This window comes from Triturus cristatus, chromosome 5_2 (assembly GCF_964204655.1).
Source record: "Triturus cristatus chromosome 5_2, aTriCri1.1, whole genome shotgun sequence".
NCBI classification, from domain to species: domain Eukaryota; kingdom Metazoa; phylum Chordata; class Amphibia; order Caudata; family Salamandridae; genus Triturus; species Triturus cristatus.
The window spans coordinates 223009266-223029903 of record NC_140588.1 but is presented as its reverse complement, the minus strand read 5'-3'; the positions used below and the strand labels follow the sequence as shown (position 1 = coordinate 223029903).

The 20638-nt window shown below is 41.4% G+C and overlaps 1 protein-coding gene across 12 annotated transcripts in view; it reads left to right on the top strand.

The window, feature by feature from the left end:
- The window catches only part of PTPRM (protein tyrosine phosphatase receptor type M), a 1478792-nt gene that overhangs the window by 1358508 nt on the left and 99646 nt on the right, over positions 1–20638 (top strand). The window lies entirely within an intron of this gene.

Below are 20638 nucleotides of genomic sequence, written 5' to 3'. Positions count from 1 at the left end.
TAGAAAATGGGAACATAGGAAATGTAAGGCAGTAAAAGAAAAAAGAAAGAAAGAAAAGAATTGCACTAAACAAGAAAGACAAAAGGACATAAAAGACATACGTAAATAACAGACAAATGGTGAGGATGGTGAAACCACTTGAGAAAGATGACACGATCGGAATATGGAAAAAGCCAGACCACACATACGATTATGATGAAACGCCTTCAAGGTGGGAGAGAACAAAAAGGTAAGGATTAGCACAAAAGAAGGTATGCATTGAGATAAATAAGACAACAGTGAAAAATACAATACATTATGGCAAACAAAGAAACATGGAAATATTTGCATAAAATGTAGTAATCTAAAATAATTTAGGAGACGGAAAGCCTTGAAGTATCCATTGCTTCTTCTTTAGAGCTATCTATAAATTTATTTAAAAGAGATGGGTCTACATATGGTGTAGTCTTTTTTTTATATATGTCACTTTAAACAAACAAGGATGAAAAAGACCAAATCTGGCATTTTTTGAGCGAAGAGATGGAAGCATATCTAGAAATCTTTTCCGTCTATTTGCAGTGGATTTTGCTAGATCTTGAGTAAAAAATACGTTTTTTCCAGACCAAGAAATTCGACCTTTGCTTTTAGCTGTTACAATGGTTTTAAGATTTTCCACATATTCTAAAAAGTAAATGGTGATTGCTCTGGATTTCTGAAAAGTAGCTTGAGTGGTGAGGATTATGACCACTTCTGTGAGCTTGTTGAATATTTAAGGTGGTTGAATCTCGCATCCCAAGGACTTTAGAAATGTATTGAAAAAAGTGAGATAGGATCAGATCCCACCTCCCCATCAGTCAGGCTATAAATGTAGAGATTGTTTTGACGGTTGAGATTTTCTAAATCCACAGCAACCTTTTTTAGTTGTGTTACTTCAAATTGTTGTTGTTTAATTTCTTCTGCAGCATCTTGTAGATCACCAACACATTGTTAGTCCATTTGTCACCCAAATGTTTCCATTTTTTGTTTGTTTGTTCCATATGTGGCGAAGGAGCTCTTACTCCATTGAAACTGAGTAAGGAGATTTAACTGAAGAGCTCCTTTATTAGTTGGTAAAGTCACTGTCATAGCACTTGTCGGATTCAACATGGAAGAGATAGTAGTTGAGAGATGATTTACTTGAAAGTAAGAAGATGACGTAAAAGTAGAATCTTGAGTCATAACTGTGGCACCTCCCGTGACGTTTACCAGAGCAGAGAATGAATTGAAGGCAGTTATAGTGAATTGCTGTGGCAAATTACAACTGGTGCATTGAGTTTAAAATGTCAGGTCTTCCCCTTGAGAAACATGGTAAAGAATAAAACTGTAGTTTGGGCAATATCCACTTAATACATTTGCAGAGGATAAGAAATGTCAGAATATCTTCAAAAGTATACTACATCAGTAATAATTATATTTGTGATTTTAGTGGAGCATAGGTGATTATATATAGGAACAGTCAATATAACTGCGGTTGAGAATAGCTTCAAAATAGTTGAGCAAGCATCTCCTCAGGAAATCAATTCAAAATGGCGGGCATGATATCCTTATCAGTGCACTCACAGTCACATCAGAAAGTATTCCTTAGCAGCGCATCTTATGATGAATAAATTCGAACCATTCAAGGCAGGAGGTGTTCTCCCAGAAGTGCCCCTGGCTCCGCAGTCCTCCGCATGTGCAATGTCAAGTACAGGCCGTGTTCCCCCTATGCCAGCACCAGAGCTCTAACAAACAGCGGCTATCTTTGTCAGGCGCCAAACCACGCCTCCCACACAGGATACCTTTTTAAACACAGTAATTGTCAGTGAGCTCTTACTATTTTGGTATCTAGGTTTAGATACGAAGACGTCCTTCATTTTTCTAGCCCCATTTCTGTCCCATTTTGTAGAGTTTGTTTTAGTGTTTGCTAATTAACGTATTGCCAACATTCTGTGGTCAAAAGGAGAGAGGACTTTTCATATTTTAAAACCACTAAATAGTATGCGGATGATATCCCTGAAAATTACATCACCGGAAATCACATTCCATGCTTTGGGACCCGGAGCAAAGAAAAGGATTACATGGTTTCTGACCCAGATGGCACCATGAGAAATACATGCTTTGGTATAACATCTTTTTTAGATGATGCTTCATATCACACTTGTACCATTTGTAAATGTTGTAACCAACAGGTACTATAATTAGCCAGTCTAATGGTATCCATGTTCCTAGCCTCGGAAGGATGGGTTAGCCTTGCCAGAATTCAAACTTGTGACTTGGGGGATCACCTCACCTCAGTGGTGAGCTTTAACTCAGATCGAGGTTCCCAACTGCTACTAAAGCGGAGTGCACAGCCTTCCCGTTTGGCGATGTCTTAAGCCTCCAGAGAGGTTGTGCGATGCCCTGCAAGACCTCTTTCTCAGGGGAATAATTCTCTTCACAGGAAAGTTAGTCTCTCGCCCATTCGGATTGATGGCCTTCACTTTTCTTAAAACTCCTGCAGCGTAGTATGGACTGACCGTATCTTCTATGGGAAGAGCCACCTCTAACTGAAGTATTCCTCTCCCAGGTTGCGGTAACTCACATACACGTTTCCCACAGTGCAACTGTTTTTTTTAACCTAACACTCACCAAGTATACACCCTCTGGACCTGTAAAGGGATTCTTGTGTTCATGTATTTTATTATCACATTTCCCTGTACCAAGATCACAGAATCACAGTGTTGATGTGCCATAATCCCAGAGTGATCTGACTCACAGCCTTAGAGATGACTTAAGGTTTCTCGAAGTCACACCCAGTGTTTGCCCCTTGATGAAGGAGCATACCTGTTCTCCTATGAAGTTCCAGCGCACCGCCTGTAAGAGCCCCAGGCACAATGATATATTGCAGTAACGCTGACAACCCGGACTTAATTCAGCAGCGGGAGAGCCTTGGTATGAGGAGACCTTGCCCTCTACCTTAACGTTGGCTACCTTTAATATATGGAGCTGACTCGCCCTCCTTCATGTTGCACAACCCACTGCCAACCATAGGTTGAAAGGTTGGGTGAGATCCATATCTGGGACTCACCTTTGGCACTTTCGCGCCCCCTCACCCAAGTCGGGAGGCGCAGCTAATCTGACGTACTCTAACCTGGTTCGTCACAACATAGGTCCTGAAGAAGTCTCGCCCGATTTTGGAGCCCTTAAGACACGAAACATGTCGACCTGATTTACACCAAGCAGCCACCAAGGTACCTTAAGCCCTACAGGTGGTTCCACTGTTTTTATTTAGACCCAGATCTAAGATGGAGTAAAGACTTTCTATAGACCTGGAGCCTTTTTTAAAAATCACTTATCCACATTACAATACACATAGCACTGACTGCCCACATACATACCTCACATACGGCGTCTCTACAGATCAAAAGAACTCCGCCAAAGTAGCCACCAGGCCCGTCGGACATTGCAGCGCCGGTCCGATGAGGAGCGCCCTATGATGAAGCATGACACCCCTAAAAAGGTGTGTGAGGGCAACATGATCTGAAATTCAGATCTCCCAGCGACTAAAATCCCATGGCATGCAGTGATAGTGTCCTTGTCCATGCCACGTATGCAATACAAGAGGAACTGGTTACCCTTTAATTGTCTAGCGTGTACACATAGAGGAGCACGGGTACAGGACCTCTTTAAATATTAGCTCTTCAGTTCCCCCTTTGATTATATATACAATGATATATTGCCCTTTGGCCAGTCCCACTTCCCTTAGCAACAAGGTCAATTGCAGACTATTGCATTCTGGTGTCCTTTTTGGGTGAGACCCAAGGGCAGCTGCCTTAGTGTAAATTTAGTGCTGAAATATGCTGCATAGACAAACCCTGTTACCATGCCCCCTTGTCTGTCATTTTTCTAGGTGGTATTCAGTTTTCATAAGACATTTCACGTTATTTACAACACATGTGACTGATGTTTAATCATGAAAGCACAAGGTTCACATGAAACTCTAAGCCTCTTCGCAGAAACAGGCCATAACATACAGCTGTTTAATTTCCGAAATGCTTTCCAATAAAGTTTTAAGTGTTCCACGGTTTGCTGGCAATTGAGATTTTGCATTGGGCAAGAAAAATGGAGTGAAAGTAGAGGTTTTTAAAGTGGGAGTTAAAATCGTGAAGGTGGTAGGGCGCACACCGCGCCGATGGCACTGCCTAAGCCCTGGGGTGGTGCACCGGTCTTTACACAGACATTTAAATGGCACTCGCGTGCCACCTAGACATGAGTGATTTGTCCAGTGACCTTTCCCGTGATGTCAGCCGCGTGCCTCTCAATCTTGCATGCCATAATGCAGATATGCCGCAGAAATTATGGCAGCCTTGTGGCAAGGTAGAGGGTATTTGAGTTGATTAATAAAAGCACTTTCTTTTTTGGCCTCATTTATCGTGCAAGCCCTCTTCTCAAGCCTTGTTCAGATTCTACACATCGCGGAATGCCTTTCTTTCAGATTTTTTAAGCAGTTTTATTTTAATCCCATTTTTTCTCTTCCCCTGACAGTTTCAAATTATTTTTCGACATCTGAATAAATTATTACACTGTCGGTAGCCTCCAGACTGAATTGGAAAGCACTAGAGGAGAAGGCATTGTGTGTACGAGCTTTGGGGGTGAGAGTGAGGGGGTGTGCAGTATATTGGCTTCAAGCGCCTGGGCCTTTTCTGACATAGGTCTGCTGGTTCTTATATCTTCAATAGGAGTGTGCACCTAAAATACACTTAATTGCATTAATAATGTGGAGGTAGTATGCCAACTAATTTACCCCAGTTATGGAGAAAGGCCATTTTTTCAGGATTTGTTCCATACCGGAAGCAGTATTGTGGTTTCAGGCAGAACATCAGTTCACCACATTTTTTAAAGTAGCAGCAGTGAGACCATGAAATATTTAAAACCAGATGACATCACAGGGCTGACACCTTGCCCCAGGTATTTCATCTCAGAACTCTCCTGTTTTCTGGTGAAGGACAATGGGAAAAGCAAGGAGTGGAATATACAGAGAGCTGATGTCACTATTAGAGGTCTGCTTACTTTGTGTCTACCACTACTTTCACGACCCCTGCTACTAAGGGGGGGGGGGGCAATGTAGGAGCATCAGAGGGTACCCCAGGAAAAGCCACTTTTATCCATGTTTGGCCGTAGTTGACTCACATGTGCAGAGTGTGGATGAGTGCTGTCCTTGAAAAGCCAGCATGAAGGTTTCTTCTACTTAACCCTGTGTAGGTTGTGGTGAGTTGAGTCAGCTATTCATCCTTCTAGGTTTGATAACATGTGTATCTGTCAGAAAGAACCGTTTTAGGGGTGATCTTAGGGGTATTGGGCCTCAAACATGAGTAGGGAGTTCTTTTACAATTGATGATTAGGCCCGACCTTCTCTGGCCACTGATACCGGAACACCTAGTAAACTTTCACCTTAAGTCCCAAGGTACTGAGGCATAGTCCCTGGATTACTCATGGAGGCGGTGTGGGGGTAAAAGACTCTGAACTGAACCACCAGTACAGTAGCTATAATGAATTTCAGGCCCAATGCTTTTAATTTTAAAAAGAAGAGGTACTTTAATACACCGATTAGTCAATACAACACAGAATGAAAAGGTGCAAGGAGCATAGGTTATAGCCATGGTGCTACCAGCAAGGCATTTGAAAAGATAGGAAGAGTGACATTTACAGGTGCAGGCTCATGGTAGATGATTCAAGCAGATCACTGAGTATTTAAGTCATGTATACGGTTTGGTTGTCAACACAAAGAGATTATGGACAGAGCTCTGAAACTTTTCAGACACTCAAGCCCAGTCACAGATCTGGGCTGAATCCGTCATCATTCTTTAGCTCACTTCACCACCCCAGTTCAAACCTAGCTATGTGCAAATCAGTTTTGATTGTGTTCCATTAGCTCATAGTTTTAGAATTAGTCCAAGATCTCTGAAGCACCGGTCAGCTCTTGAACTATGTAATTGCCTCGTGATTTCCATAGTGTGGCAGCTGCTCAGTGCTGCTAGCCCTGCCTCTACCTAATAACCATAGGGGATAAGAAGTACTGCCAGTGCACATCATCCTTCAATATAAAAACATTTGATGCCCAGCTGGAGAAAAATAGCTAGACCTCTTGTGGAATTGTTTAGTGAACTCCTATGCTTTAAGAATGATAGCTCTCACCCACCCACAGGTGGCCCTCACCCTTCATTGTTGGGCCACTCCTCACATTGGTGAAGTGAACACCAATGTGGGCTACTATTCTGAGCAAGCAAGAGAGCTCTTAAGGATGGAGGACAGGACGTCCTCTCGTATGGACCAGGGGGACTCAATGCTCTGTTGTGGGGATACTTTATCAATGAGGTAGATATGAAGGCAGTGAAGACTACCTCCTGATGGACTGGGACATTTTATTATAGTCCCCAGTGAGTAGAGTTAAAATAATCAGCCAAGTAATTTAACTCTTGTTACCAATAGATTAACACTACAGGAGTGCGTACTAAACCTTGGTCGCCATATGTCAGGTTAGTTTTCCAATAATGTGTTGAACTGGTCTCCATTTAATAAAAGAGATTATTAGCAATAAGTGAGTGGAAGGGGGAGAATAAAGCAAGGCATGAGGGCTTTGAGCTGAAAGTTTTTGTGAGGTGTGAATGGTTCGAGGAGGAATGGGAGTGTCATATTTTTTACGTTTTGATGTTGTTTAAATGTTAAAGGTAAATAACTTTTTGAAACCTTGTCCTAATAAATGGCCTTTACCGCCAAATTACTGACATGGCATGCGTTTATTGCACAAAGAACTTTCTCTGTGCTGCTTCGTCCTCAAGTCCTATACACTGAAGGTTTTGTCCAATTTTTATGACCATCTTTGATCAAAAACCCCAGCCTTGCAGCATTCCAAAACATCACAGAGTAACGAATGACCCCTATAAGAGAGATCGGGGTCTTTACATTATGCCAAGAATAGGCTGACGACATAAGGCCATCCCAAGAGGGCGCCAGATTGCAACTAATTGACTCAATTATGGTCCTGACTCCTACTGATATGGGAGTGTGCGCCAACATTTTGCCACAAGCTTGAAAGCTCCTTGCACCAAAATTGGTGAAACTATCACCATGGGGTAAATGCCACAGACAGCCAATGCTTATAAAGATTTCTAACTCTGCCAAAAATGAGCATAGGATATCCGGAGTCCTCATTGCTACATTAGTTAAACTAAAAGGTGGACATGATCCTACATATTTTTAAGCGTAGATACTGGCTCTGCTCAAATCTGCAGCACCTTCCCTGGGAGGCTCCTGGGATCTCTTTGTTTCTTCTCCTGTTGCAAAATCGCGAAGCCTTGCCAACGTCTTTGAAATGAAATTAAAAATCTGCACCTTTTTTTCTGAAGTCCATCCACGCCCAGAGGCGCAGATTTCGTGGAGCACATCTGACAGCTCGGGCGGCTTGGCAGCGCACACTTCCTCCCGTCTGCTGTACATGCTCGCCCAAAGAAGGAGTTCTTACCCGCCATACTTGTAATCAGTGGAGTGAATGAGCGCCGGTCTGGCAACATTACACAATAATGACCTCTTTTATCAGTTCTGCGCGTGCAAAGCACAAGAGGGCAGGGCCTCAACAAATACAAACTATTAACAACATCTGGTGTCTCACAAAATACACCCATTGCGACGAAAAGCTAGTGTTTTTTAATATCTACACATCTTTTTACCCAGACGACTAGTCAGCGCGCTTAGCTGTGTCATAATATCTCCAGTGTGTATCTATCCTTGTTGCTTTTATTTCACAGTTTTTGAAGACTCTTTAAACATAAAATGCTTAAAGCCTTATATTATAGATGCTTAATTATGTCCAGCTGAGAAGTTTGTCACCGAGGGGGTTCTGAATAACAATAGACAGACAGTGAAAGTGCTCCTTGTCTGTGATGGCGTTCATGTCGGTGTTCCTCACGGTTACCCATCTATAATTGTTTTTTTGTATGGCCTAACCAAATCTTCTGCCCCTGTTTAGAGGGGCCAGGGGGGGACAAAATGGCCTAACCTGCCTCAGCACCGCTCCCCCGTGTTACCCCTCTGTGCCCTACCATCTGCCCCAACAACTCTCTGGCTGTCGAGCCCTGCCCTCCTCTCCAAGGATACCCAACTTCCTGCCACCCTCCGACACACCCCAATCAATACCCCCACTCCAAATATATATATATTTTAAAACAACCGAGTGTCCTGCCACTCACCCTCTGCATTTACCACCTTCCCTCCACCCAAATTAAACCCAGTAGACACTGCAGATCACTGCCGACCAGATTTCTGAGCCCAAGGTATCGCTGCTGTGGTGGAACAGTGAGTATGTGATTTTTTCCCACTGCTCTCAGAACAGTAATTGCATTTCAACCCAAGTCTGCAATATCTGCTTCCAGTGGGAGCCACACATAACCGTGATCCTGTTTTTCTATAGCGCTTAATATCAGTTGTTGACTCTTCAAAGCTCCTAACACACTTGATGTCACTAGTACCATGTTAATAACATATCAGTTCATCAACCTTGAAAGGATAAAATGCTGATTTGTCCTTGCCGAGCTTGAAACTCATTACTTGGAACAACTAACTAACTAGCTAACTCTTTGTAGCCAACATAGTGGATTCTGTTAAGAACTTTTTAATCTATCTTACATTTCTTTTTGATTCTGGCAGCTGGAGGTGTCTTTCCTCATCTCTAGGTGGTGGATTTGACAGACGTTTGTGAATCGGTTCAGTGTTTTTACAAAGGGAAACATGTGACAAATTATTGTTATGTGTTTCTACTTGCACAACCCTGCCACGTTTTAGCATAATGTTTAGGTGAGTACCAGTCAGAGCAAGGAGAATTGCGCTCCTAAAAGCTTGTGTGCACTACATGAGGAAAGCTGCGGGGCCTGAGGTCCGCCCGTAGTGTTCCAGAAAGGTATGCACGAATCAGTGGCATGACACAAAATGATGGGGTCCCACTGCAGAATGTGAAGAGGGGCCCCTGGATGCCCAGGCTGTAACAGATATTCATTTGCCTCGTACTGAATAGGGCCCCCGGAAGGTTTGTGGGCCGCCCTGCGCCACAGGGACATGCGCTACGCCTCTAGGATGAACCACCACAGAGACACTTTACATTTCTCTGGTGGATGAGCCCCTCCCAGCAGTTTTTCCTCTTTGGGTATCACCAGGTAAAGGAAAACAATCCACTTAGTATAATTGGTTTGTGCTCTACATACTGCACCTGGAGATGCTTAGTTGATTCCCTGCTTGAAGGCTTGTTCATTAATACTAGCTCTGAAAGCCAAAGCATTTCCAGTGTCGCTGAAACTTGGGGCTCTGTAAACCGTACCTAGGAGTCTATTTAACATTAGGTTTATGTTACTGCTGAGCTATAAAAAATAAAAATATTATTGTGGTCAGACGTTTTCTCTTGGAAAACTCTATAATTGCTTTTCTCAGAAAAACCAGATGGTTCCAAAGCACACCACTCTATCTCCACGAAACACCTCTGGGAAAAGCCAGCTGACAAAGTTTGGTAGCCAATTTTCATGCCTTTAGTAGCATTGCGAAATATAAAAATACTTTTCTTATTAAGAACTTTAAACTGCATGCGTGCTTAGGCTCAAACGTAGATATTGAGCTCTGCTAGAAAAACATTTGTTTTCCACATTGAAGCAGATTTTAGAAGCCAAAGACATACATCAGTGTAATAGGAAAACCTCTACGACTTTGCACAGATGGAGTTTTCAACCAAAGAAACCTAGGAAGGCTGTCTTGGTGAAGCCATGGTACATACATTTGCGGTAGACCAAATCCGAGGGCATAGCATTCTTTGCACTAGGTGTTGCAGTTGGTGTAAGTTTGGTATTCCAAACCTGTCAGCAAGGCACCTTCTTCATTACCACAAGTGCCAACAACCATTTTACCTCGATGCTTTCACAGCACAACTCATTTTCTTGAAGTAGAGCTGAATGTAAGGTTGATCAACTTCTCCTGTTAGGAAAATTCTGCAAGTGACAGAGCTACAAGTTAAGATTTTCAGATCCTATACCTGAGATGTATGCATATTGGTCTTTCTTCTTTCTGTTTATCAAAGTATCATCAATCATGTGAAGATTCAGCGAGTTCTTATTAATTCTGCAACTTTCCCTGCAGAACTTTTTATTTTTTTTGTTGCAAATTGGGGGCAAGTCTCTGTGCGGCTGCATTTCTGGTGTCTGTAAATCACTTTCTCCACCTTTTTGAAAGGTTTTCAGTAGATTTGACTCATCTTTCGTCAGGCCCGGTGGTTGAATGTGTGAATTTTGGAGATACCCTTTGTTTGTTGCTGTGTAGTTCTTAATCTCTGTGACGAGGGGGTTGTCGAGGGCAAGGGGCGAGGGATGTTTTTAGAACAAGGTGGTCTTTTGACAGCAAATGACGATGATGAAAAAGCTACTTTCCTGAACAGAGCCTACAGCCATTGGATCTCAGTTCTCCAGATTTTTGTCCTTACCACTTTACTCCAGTTTCCATCTGATCTTTCTTGCCTAGTTGAAGTCTTTGGACAAGTGACCAAAATCCAGCAAATTCACCATCCTCATGCTCGATAGCTTCCAATGTAATTTCAGTCCTAGAGTTAGGATCGATATGGGGCTGATAGAGTGATGGGATGACATCTAAGCACCATCAGATGAGCGGTCACTCGCTTCTCATCTTTTATACCTAGTTGTTTTTTTGGGAATTTGGGACGTTCTTTCCCTGCACAAATGCCTGTTCTGACCTCTGTAGAGTTTCTTGCATTTCACACTCCGGGTTGAACAACATATTTGCCCTCGCTACTGACAAACTTACCACACTCTGTTCCCCCACACTGTTTCCATGCAAGCCTGACTAGCACTGCCTAGAAACCACTGGGAATAAACCGAGAGTGAGGGAGACAGACCAGCCCCTCTCCAAATAATGCTTGTGTATCCTCCCAAGGACAGCCCCTAAGAATCTTACGGAAAGCTAACTGGCATTAGACCCCATATCTGTGGCCTTCAAACAAGCCACGCTCATGCCTACTAAAAAGATTTCTCCTTCAGACCCCCATCATTGACGACCATACACTAATCAGCCTACTTACTGTTTACAGTATGGGCTAAGATATTTTTAAGAACTGTGACATTATTTTTTATATCATGTGAAAGTCCAAAGCAGTGACCTGCAACAGGCTGAGGACATATAGATTGTCTGTGTTACTCATAGTGTGTGTGATTCAGTGTCAGACGAATCATGATAGTCATGCAGTCCATATTCTGATGGGCACTGAGAACTGTTAATTACCCTTTGACCACATTAAACATCCTTGCTTTTTGCATCGCCCATAATTGTGAATTGAGCGATTAACAGCAGTCAACACCTTATGAAGAGGGTTTAACAATAACGCCTCAATAGAGTGACATACCGCTTAATTATTGACCATAGATTCGTTTTTCTTGCATGTGGGCCCTGAGCTTATGTCTCAAGTGTTGTGCTGTCCTGTACTGTATTGGCATTTACAGAAAACACTGTGGTTCCACTTGTGTTGCCTTGATGAGATGTGTGCCCTTGTCCGTTCTGATGCAAGCCGGGGCTTGCTTGCCTGTTATGGTGTCATGTGCATGAGCACCAGAGGGGTGCTCCAGTGGTGTCTTGGCAAACCGGGCACTGCAAGCAATGATTTATATCACAATGACTGCAAATTCTTACTAATTTTTATGTAAACAAGGGTGAGCATGAGGAACCAGTTTCAAATGTGATAGATCTCATTGAGAGTTTAGATTGAGTTTACTTTTTGCAATTGGTATGGAACTTGTCTGGAGAGCATTAGTGCCCTTTACATGAAAACACACATTACACATGTTTTGAGGTAGAGGGAGATTAAATGATTTGCCCAGTATCACAGGGTTTTGTGCAGAGGCTGAGTTTCAAATCTGGTTCACCAGTTCCAAAGTCAGCAGCTCTAACCATTAGGCCACATCCTTTCCCCAAGATGGAGAAGTCAGGCATCCGGTGTTCAGCAATTTTCAAATGCAGTCCCTTAAATAATCATTTCACCTCCACTCAGCAATGACTCCTCCTTACTTAAGACCTGAAAGCAAAAACAAATGGACGACCCATAATTCCCTTCAACATACAACAATCCCTGTCTGGAGACAATGGTAATTGCTGTTGAATAGAGGACAGAGACCTAGTGTAAGTTTTAGCGAATTGTAGCCAGTGCCTGGCACATATGGACATTGCCTTGAACACAGAGGTTTGTTGACTGTGTCAGAAGGTTAACGTTTAAAATCAACTAATATTCAATTTTCTAGAAGACAAGTTTACCAAATAATTTGCAGACACGTTTACTCTAGGTTTTTTTGTTTCGGTTAATTTTTTTCTTGCTAAAACTTGGACATAAAGCCCCTTAGGAAACCTTTTTAGTATCCGTTTTTTATTGTTACCAGTTCTGAGTGCTGTCAGTACTCATCCAACTTAATTCCTGGGTGAGTGACAGGTTGGGAACTTGGGCAAAGATTTTGTTTTCAGCAGTATTCTTCAAAATTGTCTTGCCTCTTGTCGGTGCAGTGGCTTCCTGTACGGACTGATTCAATATTTTTTGAATATTGGCCTGCATTTAAAATAGGATTGTCTTTATTTCCAAGGGGGAATACATCATTTCTACTTTTAGTATATTTAATAACTCAAGGGCTGTTGACAGTTTCATAAATTGATACGTATAAATTAAATTTTTTAAGCGGTCTAGAAGGGTTAAGTGTTTGTAAGAGATTATTCCTTTGTGAGATCACAAAAAATCAAGTCTTGTGCCCCACTTTTTATAAAATCCACCTTCTCACTACATGCATGTAGAAGAGCGGACTATCGGGGAACTAAGGGCCTTATGTATGAACACATTTTCCCATAGACACAGAATGGGCAAAACCCTTCGATGCATCTGGCCCTAAGACCAGGCTGCTATTTTGAGTACTTGTTGGCTTGAACAGTTTTGAACCCATTTTAATAATTCACATGGAGCAATCCGAGATATGTGTTCCAATGTGATGACAGCTGCTGTCTGCTGGAGCGGACTTGGCTGCTAAAATGGGTGGTTTCCTAAACAAAGCCAACTCTAGAGCACCGCTGTAACTTCATTTCTTTTAACAACATTGCAAATGTTTCGTCATTATCAAAAACTTAAAATCAGAAGTTTTTAATAGTGGCGAGTTAACAGAAGCACGCAGAGCAGGGCACCGGTAAAGAAAATAGCAATGGAAAAGTTGACAAAAGTAGTAAACGTCCTGGTTGCATGTCAGACTATTGTCTGAAAATATTGATGTTCAAAATATTGTAGCTTAAATATTGAGGACATAAATCAACAAGGTGCACAGATATAGGTAAGGATAGGTTTTAGTATTCGTATATCTGCACTTACGTACCTTGGAGATAAAAATATATTCAAAGTACATATAAGTGGATTCAAGTATAATAAAAGTATACGTACCTATATGTACCAACTGTCAAAATATTTTGGTCTTCAATATTTAAGCTACGAGATTTTGGCACGTAAATAGTTACTACCTGATATTCTGGTTGTATGCCCCACTGGCCAATGTCACTTATCACAATTGCCCCTCCTTATTAGCAGATGCCAATGTACTGCACCATTGTTTTTTTTACCGTTGCTCAACTTTGATCTAAGCTAAGTTGGAATATCATTAAAAGCTGATTATAAAAAAAAATAATAAGAGTAAAAGGCTGATTCTTAAATTTTAGCTATTCAGTCAGCAGTTCTGAATATAATTAATTTAATTTGATGCAGCCTATTTTTTAAACATTGTTTGATTATAATATAAACAAGCTTGAGGGAAAGCTTTCAACTGCCACGCACAAGCCCTATTTTGAGAGGCGCATCACGTGGATCGGAAAGAACTAAGGGCAATCTATGCACTGTGAGACTTCAATGTAATGTATAAAATAGGCAGTCATCTTTTTTGATGCCATGCGTGACTTTTGAATCTGCTTTTCAAGGCGGTAGGCCTTACGCGAGTGTCTCAGGGTGTTTTCTAAAGCCTGTTGAGCTTATTTTGAAAAGACTGTTTTTGAGAAACATTAGAGCTTGTTTTGGAATTGTCACTCGTTCTTTTCATAGACGCAGATGCATGCTGACTAGTTTTTGCTAGTTGAAAGTGAGAAAATGGAGATTTATTGGAAGTAGAAAGATACATTTTTAAGAGTCATTCAGATTTAAATTAGTTGGTTAGTTTTCTAATTAGTTAGGTAAGAATAAATAGGATTTAGATGTAATTACATTCAGAGTTACTGGAAATAAATTAGTACAATGACAGAGAAGTACATTAATGAAATTAAAATGAATGAGCAGGACGAAAGTGTTTAGGATAAAATAAGGAATTAAGAAATACAGTGCAAGAAACTATAAAGTTTCTGTTTCGAGATAATACAAAAGAAGGGCTGCATTAAATGATGAAGAGGAATTCTAGTCTTTATCAGAGGATGAAGATTTTTCAAACAGTGGCCCATGTGGTAAGTGTTTTAAAAAGAAGAAACACTGGTCTGGATAGAGGTATCAGGCTCAAGAAGGTTTGGCGTTCTAAGTGGCACTAAAGAGATGGGTGTCCAGATCGACACAATGAGAAGGTAGAATTTTCTTGTGAAAGTTAGGCTATTAAGACATACCTTGATATGGAGAATGATGATTATTCTGGAAATGAGCTAGCAGAGAGTGAGGAAAAAAGAGAGTTTCTGGGAACACTGTAAAAGACACATTGGGTCAGAAATTATTTGATCCAAAGTATGTAAAACATCTAAGGTGCTCAAGCTAGTAGTCTTTGAAACATGTTGTAGAGTATATAAAGCATAAGATTATGAAGCCCTTGGAAAGGAAGCACAGGAATGTGATGAGAACACAGTGTTCTCGTTCAATAATTGGCGTAAAACAAACTATGATGCCAACTCTGCATTCTGAGCTAATTACTTATTCTTTTAAGCTCAGAAGGGACCCAAGGAAAGGGTTAGAACATTTTTTTAAAACGCTGTGAGGGCAGATTGTTGGAAGTTTTAGGTCCTTTTGCCAAAAATTTTGATCTGATTAAAGAAACATATATTAATGGAAATTACATAGTCATTGCTATTCTGAGAGGCTGGAGCTAGAGGGCAATTTGCTTTCATGGCAATACAAATGCTAGCCTTAAGCAGGGAGAAGAAAGGCAGTCTTAATGCGAATTAGACCTAAAATGGGTGATTTGGCCAGGATTTAGCCAGGATAAAGTCCACAAATGAGGCAGAGGGCATCTTATTTGGTGAGGGGATGGTTAAATCTCTTCTGAAGTATGTCTCTATATTTATTGCCTTAAACAAGGCTCATAACTCAACGTCCAAGGTTTTTGATGGAATCAATTGTTGTAGTAGGACTAGAATCAGAGGGCACCCTTTCAGCCAAGGGTATTGTAAGACCCTATATTCACAAGAAAGAGGAGCATACTGGTGAAATCAGGGAACAGCAGGTTTCTTTCCAAGAGAGGCAGAGGTGGAACATATATAGTTTCAAGAGGAAGAGGCAAAAATTACTCTTTAGAGCAAGATGAGTATGATGATGATTTCTGGTTCTACCCTTGAAATGGTTCGAGGCAAGTTGAGGTATTATAGAAAAGAGCAGAGAGAGATAACACAAAGTGCATAGGTGAATTCAATGAAGGGAATGTAATAAAATTTGTAAGGATTCCGTGTCAGGAGAAATAGCCATTGGTGTTGGATTTCAAGGAAGAATTATTAGTAATTGCGTCAAGCAAAATAAATCTGTGGTGGAGAAGGATGCTATGGAAAAGATAAGCAACACAGAGAGCAAGTTTATGAGTACATTCTTTTTTAGAAAGTACAAAGTTGGACACCTGTAATCAATTTAAGACCTTTAAATGGTTATGTAACATACCGTCATTTCAAGATGGAGGGCGTCCAGATGTTGAGAGAGATTTTACTGGAATCAGATTGGTGAAGTTTGATCTAAAGGATGCTTACTTCAGTTTCCATAGACATGGAGAGTCAGGCATTTCTTCAGTTTGGAACGTGAAACAATTGTATCAGTCAAAGAGCCTTCCCTTTTGGGCGCTAATCAGCCCCATGGACAGTTTTAAAACCAGTAGTGGGGTTTTTGAGGGAGCAAGGTGTAAGGATGATCATTTATTTAGACAAGATTCGTATCTTGAATCAGAAGAAAGAAACATTAAAGGAGCATTTGGTAATTATGAATGATTTATTGCAGAAGATTTGAGTGTGAACCATGAGAAATCAATGTGTCAGTTTTATCAAAGGAGTTTTGGGGTTGCACAATAGACACGGTGAAAGTTCAGCTTCAGTTACCAGTGAGGAAGATCAACTCAATAAACTGAGAGGTGAAACATATGTGGGCAAAACAGGGAGTGACTTTGAGAAAGTTGGCATGTGTGACTGACCTTCTGTCTTTTTCAGTTCAGGTAGTTTTTTCAAGACCTTCATATTAAAGGGCTTTGCAGCATTAAAAGATCTCTGTTCTTTCAAAGGGACTTTGGTGTGGGGATAAGAAAAAGGTAACCGAGAAAGTGAGAGAGAATTTGGAAGCTTGGAGTGGTCGAGCTGTCTTTGAAACAGCTTCAGATTTTGTACTAGAATCGGATGCAAGCAGTCTCGTAAGGGGTTCAATGTGCCTGAATCAGAAACTATAGGGAGATGAAATTAAGAGGAGAAGAAAGAGCATATAAATGTTTTAGAGATGACAGCAGGCCTATTTGCTCTTAACAATTTCAAAGAAAAGATTCATGGGTGTTCAGCTTTGTTGAGCATGGACAGCATCACAGCTGTAACGTATATAAGCAGTTTGGGGAGAAGTAGGTCAAAGAAACTGTTGAAAACTGCAGAAGATTTGGGGAAATTTGTCGGGAGCAGAGAAATGAATTGAAGGGTCAGTATTTGCCAGGGAATGACAATATGATGATAGATCACAATTTGCACCAACCGAAGGATTGCAACTAGTGGATATTGGGAAGTGACGTATTTTAGAAGATAGAAGTTCAATCTAGGTCCTTTAGAGGAAGATTTGTTTGCGGACTGTTTGACTTATCGAAGAGAAAATATCTCTGTTGGTGTCTCAATCTAGGACTAATAGCAGTAAATTTGTTCACGCCGAATGCAAAAGGAAAAAAGGTTGTGCTTTCCCTCTTTCACGATGATTCAAAGGGTGTTGGTACAAGTAGGAGACCGAGATGTCAGATAGTCCTGGTGACTCCTTTTTGGACAACTCAGATTTGATTCCCATCAGTGATGGAAATGGCTGTGGAAATACCTTTTCTAATTCAATCGTGCGCAGGAATGTTAGTAGGCATAGAGGTGGAGGAGCACCATTTACTGAATTTAGATGTGCTCCGCCTTCTAGTATGGAGAATTTCAGGAGTTCAGGAAGATTCACAGGACTTGCTGGCGTTGCTTCTGAACTTCTCAATTATTCATAGGCTCAAGGAACAAGGAAGAGATATAGGAGCATCTGGGGTCCTGGTTCCTTTGGTGCTTGGCAGGGAATTTTGAACCCAGGGAGGCTGATGATCTAGAGATTTCTAATTTCTTGGCAGGATTGTTTAGCAAGGGCCTATCCTATAGGATGGTTAATTGTTACAGGTCGGCAATAGAGGATAGGACATTCCTTTTTAGACAGTTTATCTGTAGGTAGAAGCCCTTTGATATGTATGGTTGTGAAGGGAATTCAGTGAAAAGACTCCCTAGGTCTCCTAATGAGAGCCTTTGGGATGTCAAGCTAGTTTTCAAGTTGTTTGAGGTTTGGCCAATGAATAGGTTTTTACTTTTAAGAGATTTACCTTGCAAATTGGCTACCTTCCTTTGTTTGATTTCATTCCGAAGGGTGTCGGATGTGAAGTTTTGAATATAAGTAGTTTCTATCAGCCAGATTTTGTTTTATAGATTTGGCGGGGGACTACAACAATGTCAGAATCTTTTTTTTTTTCAGAGTTGGAGAAATACCCAAAGTTTTGTCGGGTGAAATGCATTAAAGAATAGAAGAGTATGTGAGGCTCAGTTGTTGATTTCATATGTAAAGCCATTTAGAGCAGTTCCAGTGGCAATTATTGCTATATGGGTTAAGTCAATAATGAAAGAGACAGGATGGGATATTAATAAATGTATGTCATTATTCTGAGAGAAGAGCAATGGCCTCGAAGGTTTTTTGTGCAGTGGTTAGGCTGGGAGAGATAATGAAGCCAGCAGGTTGGTCAAATGCTGAGATTTTCCGGATGTTTTACTTAAAACCAAATGAGCATGTTTCGGGCTTTGCTCTGAAACGTTGATTCTCAAACCTTTTGTGTATAGAGAATCAGGATTTTATTAAAGACAAGGATGCTAGCATTATCCCACCCATCCTCCCATGCGGTTTGTAATAAAAGGTATAAATTTAATGATTAATATGTAGTTTTAGAAAACATATCAAATGCCAATTAAGTATGCAGGTTCTTTGTTTATTAAATGAAATACTGCAAATTGGTTTTATTGTTTCAGATAATCAAAAGACTATGTTGGAGAATAGGGATTAGAGGTAGAACTGAATGAAGTAAGAGCAGCGCCAAAAGAGAGAGTAAAGAGAGATTTTATGGACTGAGTGTTCTATTCTACTTTGCCTCATACAGCGTTCTATTATTGGAACTTTGAACTCTTTGCTGCTTAAAGATGTAAATAAAAGTTGATGCATAATGCTAGCCTCCAAGTCTTTAATAAAAGCATGATTCTCGATTTACAAATGCTTTGAGAATCAACATTCTTGTGTATCCACTATCTGGTTGCAGAAGGTCCTGCTTTGTCCCACCGGACTTCTGTCTCTGTGTTTTACATATAACACTGGGGTGCACTTAAAAGGATCGGAACAGGATGCTAATCCAATTCTTATGTATTCACAGTTAGGTTGATGAAAATCTCTGTTTTGAATTCAGTCTCTGGGTTTATTGGGGGTGTAGTGGTTATTTCAAACTGGATTTTGGGTTAGACGTGGTAGGGCACAAGGATTACCATAGTAACATAACGTGTATTTGTAAAGCGCACGTTCACCCCAAGGGCATCTTGATGCTGAATAACAGATGTTTACTGTTATTCAACGCAATGTTACTCATTTTATCGACCTCAGATGGATGAAAAGCTGAATGGACCCATCGGAATTTGAACCTGTGACCATGAGGTCAAACATAGGCCCCTGCATTGGACGCATTAGTCCACTGAGCCACCAGACCCTCCACCCCCGCCCACCCACAGCCCTCAGTGCTCAAGGTGTAGTCGAAGACTTTCACCATCTTGAAAATGACCAAAGTGGGTAAGATTGTCCCCAGGAACTTTTACCCCATTGGTTACGGTGTGTCCAGAAGTCATGCCCAACCACTAGCGTCATGCCTGGCACGAATGTGGCATCTCCGGGCACCCTCTTAAGTACGCTTTCTGAACCTGAGAACTGTGACCAAAGAGGAGCTCTAAAGGACTGGATCTGCTCCCTCTTTACCAGGGACAAAGAAGGGGCCTTTGAGGGCCATATGGCTTACCTATTCAAGCTACAAGGATACAACAAGCTACAAGAGGCCATTGCTACAACTGCCCTTCTGACCAGTGGCAACTGGACCTGGACTGGACCCTGCTGTGGCCTCTACATGCCACCCTGTTAGTCTCCAAAGGCCTACCCTGAGGTGCTGGGGGACTTTGGAAGTTTACTTCTCTGGTGGATTGGGTTTAAAGGACTAAGTCAGAAGAAAAATCCCTGACCAGGACGAACCTGTTGGGTCAATCGACCCACGCTCCATCGTGGCTAGCCTCACATTGCACCTAGGTCTTTGTCTACAGTGACCATTGATTATCATTGGCACTTTAGGCTTCTTGATGCTATCCGGACTTACCTTTCAAAATTCATTTCTGCTGTTCCCCTTACAGGATTTTTGTATTTTTTTTTTGTGTCATTTTGTTTATTAAATTGTACTTTATTTTTCTAAGTTGATTTGGGTTTTTATATTGGTTTGCATTTCGACTTTATTACTGTTTTGGTACTTCAGTAATACTTTACATATTGCCCTAGCTGAAGCTCTGTGCCATGGGTAACAGGTAGTTCAGTTCAGGTTAATTTAGCGACTTTGAGGGTTCACCCTGACAAGTGTTGTGTGGTTATTCCTTGAGTTGGGTAGTTACTCCCCCTAAATAATAATCAAATTTCTCGCAGTGTGCTTTCCAGCTGTCTCCCTCGTCTGCTTCTCTGGTCCCTGTCTCCGTGTTGCTCTGCCATGCGTTTCTCTACCCCATCCCAGCTCCATATTCTTCTATTTCACCGCAGGTTTCTTTTTTCACCCCAGTCTCCATGTTGCTCGGTCTCACTATGGCTTCTGGGCTCCCCCCCACCCCCTCCTAAAAATCTCTGCGTATCTCTCTCTTGCCATGTAATTCTCTGCCCCTCCTGTGTTGTTTCTGCCCCTCCTGTGTTGCTTCCCCCATTTCTGTGTTGGTCTGTCCCGCCATGTGCTTCTGTGCCCCCCTTGTCTCTGTATTACTCTGTCTCGCCGTGTGCCACTCTGCCCCTCTGGTGTTGTTTCTATCCTCTGACTTGCTACCCTGCACACAGCATCCCCCGTTTTGCTTCTGT